Source organism: Haliotis rubra, unplaced genomic scaffold (assembly GCF_003918875.1).
Source record: "Haliotis rubra isolate DU_JTF1 unplaced genomic scaffold, ASM391887v1 Scf790, whole genome shotgun sequence".
Classification (NCBI taxonomy): domain Eukaryota; kingdom Metazoa; phylum Mollusca; class Gastropoda; order Lepetellida; family Haliotidae; genus Haliotis; species Haliotis rubra.
Window position 1 is genome coordinate 217,809 of NW_025767513.1, and position 12,749 is coordinate 230,557.

Genomic DNA, 12,749 nt, shown 5'->3' on the forward strand with positions numbered 1-12,749 from the left:
GGAGTTTTGTGTTCGATTCCCGAACATGATTCATCCCTCAGATACTGACTGCCGTGCCGTCGGGGACAGAGCAGGACATGGGGAAGGTGAAGAGTTATCTGTCCATATCGGCCACTTTCAAGTGGTCGTGGCTGGTGACAACGCATAATGCACAGGTTTTGACCTGGGACCGAGCAAGAAACAGACAGTGAGTTACCAGCATGAACCATAAGCACATGTGATTTGTTATGTGATTAGTTGTATATGCTATGTCAGCTACGTTACTTTAAAGCATGTCCTACAATGAATTCCTTTCTAAACCCTTTTGTTTAGAAATTGGAGATTACTGAGCATTCCAAACAATTGTTTGTTTGTTTGTCGTTTAGCGTCGCAATCAGCATTTTCCCCGCAATATAACGATGCTCTGTAAATAATCAAATCGGGACCCAACAATCCAGTGATTGGCATCATGAGCATCGATCTACACAGTTAGGATATGACGCCATGTGTCAACAAAGTCAGCGAGCCTGATCACCCGGTTGTCTTAGATATGGTTTGATGAAGATCAGTTCTAGCCCGGATTGTGACTGGTCGCTGGGAACATGCACAAATGTTTAGTGCCAGTCATGTCAAGTATTTTCCGGACACGCTCATATCTGACGAGAGTCATTGTCATGCATGTTCGCGTCGCAAGTACATGTTGGTACAGTATAAAATCAGTACAAATTTGATTTCCTTCCATCTTCTCCCTCAATGTACACTTATTTTGTCCAGTGTGATGATGATGATGTAACTATCTTTGAAGTACACAATGCCATTTTAGAAAGTGGTCAAATGTAACATATGTTATATTTGGGATTACACTTTCTTAGTAAAGTACAGATTCTAGTACTTTTTGGGTTCAGTCCCTCGGCCGCGGTGGCTGAGCGGTCTAGGCGTCTGACTTTGTGTGCTGACGATTAGGTGCCTGACTCTTGAGAGAGTGGGTTCGAATCCCGGATGGGACTCATCCCCAAAAATTCTATAATCTGTACTTTACTCAGAAAGTGTAATCCCAAATATAACATATGTAACTATCTTTATTTGATCTCTCAAAGAGGCAGCTCGACTTTATCTCATATGATAAATAACATTAACCAGTCCAAATCAGGAACCAGTGTTCAGTTGTGCTATCACATCAACTTCATGCAGAGCTTATTGTACTGACACATTCATTCGTACCGGCTAAGTTCTGATTGGTGTATATTTGAGTTTAACTGTTGTAGGACAAGTCTGAACATCTTCAGCGGCACCATGATGGTCCCGTGGGTTTTTTAAATATCAGTTCATTTTCGGGATATGCCCAGCAGACATTCGGTCTCACTACCAGTGCCAGCCAGTACAGGTGTTGGCTGTGGCGGGTTCAGTCTGGGTTCCTGGGAGCCAAATAAGGCCATCCGCACCAGAGACAATCCTTCTGGGTACTGGATTACCCACACTGTCCTGGATTCTTCTGTCAACGGCCACTGGGAGTGGATGGATCTGGACGCGCAGACTGGAGAAATCAGACTCTGGGAGGGGCGCTGGAACCGCTCTCTGAAGACCAACTGCGAGTCCTTCATCCAACATGGAGAGGCTGTGTCGTGATATATCCCCAGCTACAGACAGATAACGAGAAAGGCTGATTAGGATGTAGCAACGAAATGAGTCACTAATGCCTAAGTCAAAAACAAGGTGAGTAACATTCTGCTTGATAAAAGTGAGTATTTCTAGTACTTGCAACTCTTATTCACGATGAAACACACATTGTTTAAGTCTTCAAACTCACATTTAATGACCTAGAGTTAGACTGATTACTCAGACACTATATCCTAGTTCTACACATGGTAGTTGTCACAACTGGAGGCTGTACATGGGCACCTGTATATCCTGAAGTATGCCGAGTGTTTACCAGGCCAGATGTATATAGGGATCATTTAAATGTAATAGTGAGGTACAGTTTGAAGAATTGTTTTGTCATTATATGTGTCTGTTTATAAGGAATAACAGTGTTCCATTCCCACAATTGTTTCAGCTATCGAGTGGACAACCCGCACATTCAGCCAAACAAACAAAGACATCAACATAGCGCTCCCTGTTCAGCCAACATGCACCCCTGGTACCGTTCGTGGGGTATTTCACTTTCTTTAAAATATATACTATTAGATATAATAATCATTAAACTTAACTTTGATAATGTTCCCACCTCAGATTTTCATGAGACTTATAGTATGTGATTAATCAGGCGTGTGTGTTAAGAAACTGGGTGATGACGGTTAACGGGGTGTGGGATGAGGTCTTTGGGAAGACGTGTGACCGGTTGTGGGATGTGGGATGACGAGTAAGGGGGTGTGGGAAGACGGTTGACAGGGTGTGGGATGACGGGTTGAGTATGGGCGATGACGGGTGGTGGGTGTCGGTTGACGTGTGTGGACAGACGGGTGACGGGGTTGGGGTGGGGAATGACGGGTGGCGGGGTGTTGGGATGACGAGTGACGGGGTGTGGGGATGGGGAAAGACGGGTGACGGGGTGTCAGGTGAGGGATGTGATAAGACGGGTGACGGGGTGTGGGGATGGGGAAAGACGGTGAGACGGGTTGGGGGATGGGAATGACGGGTGACAGGGTGTGGGGATTGGGAAAGACGGGTGACGGGGTTGTGGGATGGAGAAAGACGGAGTGACGGGGTTGGGGTTGGGGAATGACGGGTGACGGGGTGTGGGGATGGGGAAAAGACGGGTGACGGGGTGTGGGGTGTGTGATAAGACAGGTGACGGGGTGTGTGGAAGACGCGTGACGGGGTGTGGGGATGGGGAATGACTGGTGACGGGTAGTGGGGATGGGGAAAGACAGGTGACGGAGTGTGGGGTGTGATAAGACGGGTGACGGGGTGTTGGGATGGTGAATGACGGCTAACGACGGCTTGGTGGATGGCGAAAGACGGGTGACGGGGTTGGGGTTGGGAATGACGGGTGACGGGGTGTGGGAAGGCGGGTGACTGGTTGTGAGATGAGGGATGACAAACGTGTTGGTTACGGGATGATGGATGAAGGGGTGTGGGATGCAGGGTGTGGCAAGGCAGGGTATGGGTTGACCGGGGTGTGTAGTGAATAAAAAGCAAATTACAACATGCCATATAAATAAAATGATTTGTTTCATCACTGATTTATTCTATGGGCATTTGGCACACACACTGTAATGTATGAATATGTGGTTTGTAAATATTATACAATCACTTGTACAGCATCATAGAAAAATGTGTGAAAACAATAATGTCTGTATTGTTCACATTTATCAATGAAACATTTTAGAATAAATAATATAAAATATGTTTTTTGCTTTCTTCTTATTTCGTCCTAAGGCCAACACACACCGGGCTATAACTACAAGGTGCTGGCAGGTAATCGCGGAGTGAAACTTTTCCAGTTGAAGGCTTGTTCCTAAATGCTGACATATAGCATATGTGTGTTTTAGTGTTTCACAGCACTGTTAAGTAAAGTGGGAACTAAAAATCACTTCCCATGTGATGAATTAGGTATGTCTTAGTCAGAAACAAAACAATTTGTGTCAGTTGCAATTTGTTTGAGGGTCCCCTTTTCAGGACCCTAAATTCCTGGCCTAATTTTTTTGTCAAATGAGTGGGGTGCCAGTGTGATAAAAGTGTTGGGGAAAAGGGTGTGGTGAGAGGGGTGACGGGTATGGGGTGTGGGGTGAGGGATGACGGGTAACGGGGCAGCAGCAGTAAATGTAGTCGTAGTCGTCGTCGTCGTAGTAGTAGTAGTAGTAGTTTAAGCATTATCATCATCATCAGCAGCAGCAGCAGTAGTAGTAATAATAATAGTAGTAGTAGTAGTAGTAGTAGTAGTAATAGTAGTAAGGTGTTATTCCAGCTGTATGACAGCAAACTGCATGCAAATTGTCCAGACGTATCTGTGGCACCCTAGACATCGTTCCACGCCATTGTAGTAGACAAGTTCAGCTTCCGAAGCTTCACTTCATTTCTACGAACCACCCAGAACCGAATAAAAAAGACCATTATATGATCGCTGTGACAGCGGGATTGCTTCCTACAATATAGTGAAGGTGTTCACTCGTCATGTCCTCCATATGTGAAATCCATTTCTAGTGTCCCCTGGGTTTAAAAAATGACTATTTTATTTATGGTTCTAAAGTTTAGAGGCGTTTTAGTTCATCAACACCACATGGTTGTTTCGTCAGTGTAGTTAATACTGAACCCCATCTGACAGAAATGCATGTATCAAGGTTACATTACATAGGATCGGGTTACGATTTCGGATAAGGGGATGTAACTCTTCCAGCTCTTGGTAGCAGTAAAGATCAAAATAACATTTTATCCTACGTGAAAACGCATGGCTTTAACAAAACACTGGTCGGTTTGAATCTGTTCCATTATAGTCTATATGTTTTATCAGTTGTAAACATCTATCATTTGGCTACTCTGGAAACAGTTTTACACGCAGATAGACAGCGCATATTTATTACTGACAGATCTGATACACATTGGGTTAGTTTCTGTAATTATCCACTACTGATACTGTTACTGCTGCTGCTGCTACTACTAGTACTACTACTACTACTACTACTACTACTACTACTACTACTACTACTACTACTACTACTACTACTACTACTACCACTACTACTACCACCACTACTACTACCACCACCACCATCACTACTACTACCACCACCACCATCACCACCACCACCACCACTTCTACTACCACCACTACTACTACTACTACTACTACTACTACTACTACTACTACTACTACTACTGCTACTACCGCTGCTGCTACTTTTTCTTCAGAATAACCCACGGGGTAGCTAGGGTTGGTACCAGGTAACCTTTGGCGATATAAAATTCAGTTCTAGATCACCAAATGACCAGGTAGCAGTGGTTGAAACGTGACTTTGTATCACGCTGACGTTGATCGTTCCTTATGATCGTACTTTCAGTCACAGCTTTGTCTGGTCCTGATCAGAACTGGGTTATTTACAACCAGCCGATATGTAGCTGACGACAATATTCGCACACTCACTCCACGTATAGCAGCTAAACCTCAGTATAAAGTAAGGGTGTATTGCAACGACATATGAGACGGTGAGAATATCCATCCACCTCTTTTTGAGTTCCTGGGTGAGCGGATGCGAAAGCGATCTACGGCAATAAATGTACATACTCTGAGATTTTCTCCTTTCATGATAAACCTGGATCATATTGATTTCATTGTAGAGAAATGTTCTGTTCAGTGGAGCATTCACATTCTCATTACTTAATCAGCCATGTACCATTAGCATAATCGGTACTAATGTCAGAGGTGGTCGTTTAGTTATCACATCAAATGTGTGTTATCTCCCAACCACCAACATACTGATTTACTTCACCAGCTACATGTAGCGGATCTCGGCAGACTCGGACCATAACAAATACCGTATATTGTTTAGCAAGATAGGATTAAAATGAGGATTGGGTTGTTATAATATGTGTCTGATTACAGAGGTGGGTGATAACGTGGATGCTGCTGGATTATGTAAGCAGTTGATGTTATGATATTGTCGGAGTATAGATTATTTAGGCTAAAACAACATTCATCCACTCATAATCGATTTCATCATGGCATCATTGTGACATGTTATCGTTATGAAGATCACACACATGTTAATAAAAGTTGTTAGATGGGAAATATGCTAGGCAGTCGTTGCAGAAATGGTTTATGTTATTTCAAATTCAAACCTTTTGTATATTTTACGATGAAAATGAATAATGTTATTGAGAAGTTGATGATGGGTATAATAAAAACATACATCTAAATTTACAATGTATAAATTTGCCTCAGATCTCTTATTACCAGGGGCGGTGAGGTAGTCTAGTGGTTAAAGCGTTGGCTCGTCACGCCGAAGACCCGGGTTCGATTCCCCACATGGGTACAATGAGTGAAGCCCATTTCTGGTGTCCCCCGCCGTGGTATTGCTGGAATATTGCTAAAAGCGGCGTGAAACCAAACTCAGTCAGTCAGTCTTATTACCATGTCAAAACATAAATATAGTGGAAACTACATCCTTTAAACACAATATTCCCCCTTTAAAACAAAACAGTTTCCCATTATGGTTAAGTACATGCACGTACTATCAGGTGAAACAGTGTTTACCAGTCATGGCCATATCTTGTTAATTTAAATCGTGAAATCCCTTTTCATTAAGTAGATTACAAAGCTGTACAGAAATATAAGTGGTAATAATTACGCCAAAGATTAATATAGGCATAACATGATAATTGATGACTGCTTAAAGCGTTAGTCCGATACGCTTCTGTGAATATGCTGTACTATGCCTGTGGAGCCGTTCAGCCTGTAGTTTCCCTCACTGACAATGTACCAGTTCACCACCCTATATACTATAGTGCATAGCCTGCATTAGCAGTGTCTCAGCCAGTATAAAGTGTAACACGTCCAGTTTACGTTTATTGATTTTCAAAGGTTGTGTTTCATTGAAGTATTGACTTGAGTTCACATACTGTACACCGACGTAGGTCGTGATCAACTACGTAATTGTTGTGCCATAAATAAGTCACTAGGTTGTTTGTGCGCTTGTATTGTTTGGTTGCTGGATTTACCAAACATTGAAAAAAAATCCAGTAAAAGCTACGGTGACATTGTTACGGATCTAAAGATATAATATGAATTGATTTAGAACTCTCGATAAAAGCGTGGAAAGTTAAAGTGATAGTTTGGAGGATCACATAAATGACGTTCAGTCATACACCGTGAGCGTGCACTATTTGAACCCTAAGTAATGTTTTAGAAAAACATCTATGGGCGTACTTGACATTGTACTGTTTCTATTTGAACTGTTTCAAAATTGAGAGCTGAGCATTCGCGGATCTCGTTAACCGTAACGTAAATGCTGTTCTCGTGATTTTATAAAAAAACGTCATCGCCAGAGAATATTCAGGCCCTCAATACCTGCCAAAACGCATTCCTCTGGGCGTGAAAGACAAAAGAGTGATGAACAGTATATAAATGGCAATCAGTAGTGACACCAGGTGTTCCTGAAATATCTTAGTCCCAATACCCACTCCGGATGTATTGCTTCAACATGGGCATTTTCAAAAAGTTGTTAGTTCCATCTTTTACTCAAACATAATGCCTACTTGTGAGAAAGGCATGGATGTTGAATGTATTTCTTAGTTGCCATGGTAACGGTTAAACATGTATTACAGTCGTCTCCAAGTCAGAGTGACCCGAACAAGCTTCGGGTTGCTGGCATAGGCAGCTCGCGATAACACATCATCGTTAGATATCACACTTCCAATTTGGCTACTCCCCTGTTGAATAAACAGATAACTTGATAGTCTGGTATTCTTTTACACATGCCTGCACTTCTGATTCGTAGCTGTATCCTTCTCTAAACTCCTGTAGAGTCATATTGGGGGAGCAATGCATTTTGATTGTTAATTTGTGACAGATGTGCACGTCCTATGGACTTTGTGTGATGTCATTTCGTGGTGAGCTTAGTTGTAGTGTCTGCCCTAGTCTTCTGGATAATGTGTGATGTCCTTTCTTGGTGAACACAGCTGAAATGTCTGCCCTAATCTTCTGGATAATGTGTGATATCCTTTCTTGGTGAACACAGCTGAGGTGTCTGCCCTAGTCTTCTGGATAATGTGTGATGTCCTTTCTTGGTGAACACAGCTGAGGTGTCTGCCCTAATCTTCTGGATAATGTGTGATATCCTTTCTTGGTGAACACAGCTGAGGTGTCTGCCCTAGTCTTCTGGATAATGTGTGATGTCCTTTCTTGGTGAACACAGCTGAGGTGTCTGCCCTAATCTTCTGGATAATGTGTGATATCCTTTCTTGGTGAACACAGCTGAGGTGTCTGCCCTAGTCTTCTGGATAATGTGTGATGTCCTTTCTTGGTGAACACAGCTGAGGTGTCTGCCCTAATCTTCTGGATAATGTGTGATATCCTTTCTTGGTGAACACAGCTGAGGTGTCTGCCCTAGTCTTCTGGATAATGTGTGATGTCCTTTCTTGGTGAACACAGCTGAAATGTCTGCCCTAATCTTCTGGATAATGTGTGATGTCCTTTCTTGGTGAACACAGCTGAAATGTCTGCCCTAGTCTTCTGGATAATGTGTGATGTCCTTTCTTGGTGAACACAGCTGAAATGTCTGCCCTAGTCTTCTGGATAATGTGTGATGTCCTTTCTTGGTGAACATAGCTGAAATGTCTGCCCTAGTCTTCTGGATAATGTGTGATATCCTTTCTTGGTGAACATAGCTGAAATGTCTGCCCTAGTCTTCTGGATAATGTGTGATGTCCTTTCTTGGTGAACACAGCTGAAATGTCTGCCCTAGTCTTCTGGATAATGTGTGATGTCCTTTCTTGGTGAGCCCAGCTGAAATGTCTGCTCTAGTCTTCTGGATAATGTGTGATGTCCTTTGAACATGCTTGCTGTGAGCTGTCTGCTCTGTCAGTAGTTCTCGGTTATGTGTGATGTTCATTTCTTGCACAGCTGAAATGAATTATGTGTGATGTCGCTTGGTGAACAGCCTGAGTCTGCCCTAGGTCTTCCCTGGATAATGTGTGATGTCCTTTCTTGGTGAACACAGCTGAAATGTCTGCCCTAGTCTTCTGGATAATGTGTGATGTCACTTTCTTGGTGAACACAGCTGAAATGTCTGCCCTAGTCTTCTGGATAATGTGTGATGTCCTTTCTTGGTGAACATAGCTGGAAATGTCTGCCCTAGTCTTCTGGATAAAGTGTGATGTCCTTTCTTGGTGAACATAGCTGAAATGTCTGCCCTAGTCTTCTGGATAATGTGTGATATCCTTTCTTGGTGAACATAGCTGAAATGTCTGCCCTAGTCTTCTGGATAATGTGTGATGTCCTTTCTTGGTGAACATAGCTGAAATGTCTGCCCTAGTCTTCTGGATAATGTGTGATGTCCTTTCTTGGTGAGCCCAGCTGAAATGTCTGCTCTAGTCTTATAACGGGATGAACTTAGCTGTCCTTGTGAGTTGGTCATTCTGTAATGTGCATTCACAGTGAGCTGAGCTGTAGTGTCAATCCTAGTCCCTCGGTCATTTTGTGATGTTCTTTCATGCTAAGCTCGGATACTGATGAGCACAGCTGTTGTGTATGTCGCTGTAGTGGACAATCCGTGATGTCACTTCTTGGTGAGCACAGCTCTAGTGTGTCCTTGTAGTAGATAATCCGTGATGTCACTTCTTGGTGAGCACAGCTCTAGTGTATGTCCTTGTACAGCTCTAGTGTATGTCCTTGTAGTGGACAATCCGTGATGTCACTTCTTGGTGAGCACAGCTCTAGTGTATGTTCTGTACAGCTCTAGTGTATGTCCTTGTAGTGGTGATGTCAATCTTGGTGAGCACAGCTCTAGTGTATGTCCTTGTACAGCTCTAGTGTATGTCCTTGTACAGCTCTAGTGTATGTCCTTGTAGTGGACAATCCGTGATGTCCTTGGTGAGCACAGCTCTAGTGTATGTCCTTGTACAGCTGTAGTGTATGTCCTTGTAGTGGACAATGCATGATGTCACTTCTTGGTGAGCACAGCTCTAGTGTATGTCCTTGTAGTGGACAATCCGTGATGTCACTTCTTGGTGAGCACAGCTCTAGTGTATGTCCTTGTAGTGGATAATGTCCTTGTAGTGGATGATGTCACTTCTTGGTGAGCACAGCTCTAGTGTATGTCCTTGTACAGCTCTAGTGTATGTCCTTGTAGTGGACAATCCGTGATGTCACTTCTTGGTGAGCACAGCTCTAGTGTATGTCCTTGTAGTGTACAATCCGTGATGTCACTTCTTGGTGAGCACAGCTCTAGTGTATGTCCTGTGTAGCTCTAGTGTATGTCCTTGTAGTGGACAATCCGTGATGTCACTTCTTGGTGAGCACAGCTCTAGTGTATGTCCTTGTACAGCTCTAGTGTATGTCCTTGTAGTGGACAATCCGTGATGTCACTTCTTGGTGATCACAGCTCTAGTGTATGTCCACTTGTAGTGTATGTCCTGTAGCTCTAGTGTATGTCCTTGTAGTGGACAATCCGTGATGTCACTTCTTGGTGGACAGCACAGCTCTAGTGTATGTGTATGTCCTTGTAGTGGACAATCCGTGATGTCACTTCTTGGTGAGCACAGCTCTAGTGTATGTCCTTGTACAGCTCTAGTGTATGTCCTTGTAGTGGATAATGCATGATGTCACTTCGTGGTGAGCACAGCTCTAGTGTATGTCCTTGTACAGTGTATGTCCCTGTACAATCCGTGATGTCACTTCTTGGTGAGCACAGCTCTAGTGTATGTCCTTGTACAGCTCTAGTGTATGTCCTTGTAGTGGACAATCCGTGATGTCACTTCTTGGTGAGCACAGCTCTAGTGTATGTCCTTGTACAGCTCTAGTGTATGTCCTTGTAGTGTATGTCCTTGTAGTGGATAATGCATGATGTCACTGATGTCACTTCTTGTGGTGAGCACAGCTCTAGTGTATGTCCTTGTACAGCTCTAGTGTATGTCCTTGTAGTGGATAATGCATGATGTCAGTGGTGACACAGCTCTAGTGTATGTCCTTGTACAGCTCTAGTGTATGTCCCTGTAGTGGACAATCCGTGATGTCACTTCTTGGTGAGCACAGCTCTAGTGTATGTCCTTGTACAGCTCTAGTGTATGTCCTTGTAGTGGACAATCCGTGATGTCACTTCTTGGTGAGCACAGCTCTAGTGTATGTCCTTGTACAGCTCTAGTGTAGTGTATGTCCTTGTACAGCTCTACAGCTCTAGTGTATGTCCTTGTAGTGGACAATCCGTGATGTCACAGCTCTGGTGATGTCACTTCTTGGTGAGCACAGCTCTAGTGTATGTCCTTGTACAGCTGTAGTGTATGTCCTTGTAGTGGATAATGCATGATGTCACTTCGTGGTGAGCACAGCTCTAGTGTATGTCCTTGTAGTGGACAATCCGTGATGTCACTTCTTGGTGAGCACAGCTCTAGTGTATGTCCTTGTACAGCTCTAGTGTATGTCCTTGTAGTGGATAATGCATGATGTCACTTCGTGGTGAGCACAGCTCTAGTGTATGCCCTGTAGTGGACAATCCGTGATGTCACTTGTTGGTGAGCACAGCTCTAGTGTGTCCTTGTACAGCTCTAGTGTATGTCCTTGCACAGCTCTAGTGTATGTCCTTGTACAGCTCTAGTGTATGTCCTTGTAGTGGACAATCCGTGATGTCACTTCTTGGTGATCACAGCTCTAGTGTATGTCCTTGTACAGCTCTAGTGTATGTCCTTGTACAGCTCTAGTGTATGTCCTTGTAGTGGACAATCCGTGATGTCACTTCTTGGTGAGCACAGCTCTAGTGTATGTCCTTGTACAGCTGTAGTGTATGTCCTTGTAGTGGATAATGCATGATGTCACTTCGTGGTGAGCACAGCTCTAGTGTATGTCCTTGTAGTGGACAATCCGTGATGTCACTTCTTGGTGAGCACAGCTCTAGTGTATGTCCTTGTACAGCTCTAGTGTATGTCCTTGTAGTGGATAATGCATGATGTCACTTCGTGGTGAGCACAGCTCTAGTGTATGCCCTGTAGTGGACAATCCGTGATGTCACTTCTTGGTGAGCACAGCTCTAGTGTGTCCTTGTACAGCTCTAGTGTATGTCCTTGCACAGCTCTAGTGTATGTCCTTGCACAGCTCTAGTGTATGTCCCTGTAGTGGACAATCCGGGATGTCACTTCTTGGTGAGTACAGCTCTAGTGTATGTCCCTGTAGTGGACAATCCGTGGTGTCACTTCTTGGTGAGCACAGCTCTAGTGTATGTCCCCTGTAATGGACAATCCGTGATGTCACTTTTGGTGAGCACAGCTCTAGTGTGTCCCTTGTACAGCTCTAGTGTATGTCCTTGCACAGCTCTAGTGTATGTCCTTACACAGCTCTAGTGTATGTCCCTGTTGTGGACAATCCGTGATGTCCTTCTTGGTGAGTACAGCTCTAGTGTATGTCCTTGTAGTGGACAATCCGTGGTGTCACTTCTTGGTGAGCACAGCTCTAGTGTATGTCATGTAGTGGACAATCCGTGATGTCACTTCTTGGTGAGCACAGCTCTAGTGTATGTCTTTGTACAGCTCTAGTGTATGTCCCTGCACAGCTCTAGTGTATGTCCTTGCACAGCTCTAGTGTATGTCCCTGTAGTGGACAATCCGTGATGTCACTTCTTGGTTGAGTACAGCTCTAGTGTATGTCCCTGTAGTGGACAATCCGTGATGTCACTTCTTGGTGAGCACAGCTCTAGTGTATGTCCTTGTACAGCTCTAGTGTATGTCCCTGTAGTGGACAATCCGTGATGTCACTTCTTGGTGAGTACAGCTCTAGTGTATGTCCCTGTAGTGGACAATCCGTGATGTCACTTCTTGGTGAGCACAGCTCTAGTGTATGTCCTTGTACAGCTCTAGTGTATGTCCCTGTAGTGGACAATCCGTGATGTCACTTCTTGGTGAGCACAGCTCTAGTGTATGTCCCTGTAATGGACAATCCGTGATGTCACTTTTTGGTGAGCACAGCTCTAGTGTGTCCTTGTACAGCTCTAGTGTATGTCCTTGCACAGCTCTAGTATATGCCCTTGCACAGCTCTAGTGTATGTCCCTGTTGTGGACAATCCGTGATGTCCCTTCTTGGTGAGTACAGCTCTAGTGTATGTCCTTGTAGTGGACAATCCGTGGTGTCA